Genomic DNA, 2,529 nt, shown 5'->3' with positions numbered 1-2,529 from the left:
TATAAAGTTCAAGAAATTTTTGCACACACACACACACACACACACACACACACACACACACACACACACACACACACACACACACACACACACACACACACACACACAATTTCTTCTCTCTTTATTTCTTATTTTTCTGAAGGTCATGCTGTGAGGTGGGGGAATGGAGTGGAGTGATTGTGTATTCTGTAACCTTTGATAGTTTGTGTGGAGTTGTGGAAATTACTCCTGATTGTGGGGTGGAGTGGCGGCAGTGGGATGGAATGGAGTTTTGATAATTCTCTCTCACTCTCTCTCTCTCTCTCTCTCTCTCTCTCTCATGCTTTTCCATCTATCTGTATATATATATGGTATCATCTGTCAATCTCTTTCTCTCCCATCTTCCTCTTGTGCTTTTGTCTCTCTCTCCCCACCTCTCTATCTACCATATGTCTTTGCCTACATGCCTATCTATCTATCTGTCTGTCTATCTATCTATATATCTATCTGTCTGGCTCCACCTCCCCACCCTGCCCCATGCCTGTGTGTGTGTGGCAGTGGCGGAGGTCAGGAGTTATCAGAAGCAGGTCAGTGTGTCACCCCATCCAAGCCTCCCCTACCCCTCCCCACCCCTCCCCTACCACTCCCCCTCCCCCTGCGTGTCCCCACCCATTCTCTCCCCTCACACACCTCCTCTCCCCTCCTTCCCGTCCCCTCCCCTCGCCTGTCCCCCGTCCCTCGCCTGTCCTTTCACACCACCTCCCCTCCCCACTTGCCTCATCCTCGTTCTGTTCTCATGCAGCTACTACAACAACTACTACGGTACTACCACTACTACTGCCAACGCTTATACTACCGCTACTACTACTGTTATTACTACTACTACTAATAATAATAATAATTGTAGTAGAGGTAACGTGTGTATAACCAGGCAGTTCATCCAGGCGATTATATCAGTGCCACCACGTGAAGGTCCTCCTACCCACCACCAAGCACGTTCCTGTCGTTCTCTCTCTCTCCCCCTCTCTACCCGTCCCCGTCCCCCTCCCTCTCCCCTCCTCCCTTCCTTTCTTCCTTCCCTCGTCCCCTCGTTCCCCCCACCCCCTGCCTGTCCCCCATCACCCTTAGTCTTCGTGCACCCTTCTTTGTCCTCCCTTCCCCCCCCCATCTCTCTCTCTCTCTCTCTCTCTCTCTCTCTCTTTCTCTCATCGAAATGCTCTTTTAAGTTTGTTGCCTCTATCGTTCGACTCCTCCTTTTCACTTTTCTCTCCTTCCCTCCTCTTCCGTTCCTTCACCCTGCTTTCCCTCCGCACCCTCCTCCTCCCCCCTTCCCTCTTCCTTCTTCCCTTCCCTCTTCCTTCTTCCCTTCCCCTTCCCCTCCCCCTCCTTTTCCTCTTCTCATTATTACCATCGCCTTTTTCCTCCATCTTCCTCCTCTTCCTCTACTATTCCCTCCCTTTGTATCTCCTCCTTTCCTCTCCCTCCCTCCCTTCCTCCCTCCCCCCCATCCTCGTGTCTCGCTCATCGATTGCCTTCCTTCACCCTCCCGTCCTTCATTCCTTCATTTAGCCATTTAACGGCCTTATTTCTGGTTACCTTAGTTTGACGTGTATTGTCCCTTTATTTTATATCCTGTTATTATTATTATTATTATTATTATTATTTTATTTTTTATGAATGGAGAAAGGATCACTGTAGGTTGTTATTTCCTTCAGTATTATTATTATTATTATTGTTATTATTATTATAATATTATTGCCGGTGTTATTATTTATCATTATTATTTATTACATGTATTTATTATTATTATTAATATTATTATTATTACTGATATTATTATTATTATTTTATTACCGAAGGAGAATGAAATGATGTTGGAGGAGGAAAGAGGAGAGAAGGAAGGGAGAAGTGAAGGAGGTGGAAGGAAGGTGGAAGGAGTGAAGGGAGGTGGAGTTAAGGAAGAGGTGATGGAAAAAGGAGAAATGGATGGAAGAAGAAGGAAACAAAGTAGGGAAGAGTTAGGAGAAACGAAGGAAGGTAGAGATGGAGAGAGAAGGAGGGAGGAGGAAAGAAGGAAGGTAGAGGTGAAGGAGAGGGAATGAAGGAGGTAGAGGCGGAGGAAGAAGGAGAGAGGGAGAGGTTCGGTCAATCAGATATCCTACTCAGAGCTGATCTCATGATATAGGTGGAGAGAGAGAGAGAGAGAGAGAGAGGTGGTAATGTGGAGGACAACTGGTGAAAAAGAATGAAAAAAGAGAAACGGGAAAAGGTAGGAATGAAGGTTAGATCGAAGAAGGAAGGAGGGAGGGAGGAAGGAAAGAAAGAAGGGAGGAAGGAAGGAAAGAAGGGAGGGAGGGAGGATGGTAGAGAATGGGTGAAAAATGGAGGAGGCGGGAGGGTGGGGGGGTGGGGTGAGGGGGTGTAATGCGGAGTTGTGCCTCGCCCTGACAAGTTCTCCCGGATGTTTGCGTATTTATTTTTTCAAGCATTATTCATCATCATCAGCGTCTGTGTACCTACCAACATTAGCTTCCACCAACACTATGCCTA

This window comes from Coenobita brevimanus, chromosome 1 (genome assembly GCF_032717465.1).
Source record: "Coenobita brevimanus isolate Jiangsu-jjx chromosome 1, ASM3271746v2, whole genome shotgun sequence".
NCBI lineage: Eukaryota > Metazoa > Arthropoda > Malacostraca > Decapoda > Coenobitidae > Coenobita > Coenobita brevimanus.
This window is presented reverse-complemented; position numbering follows the sequence as displayed.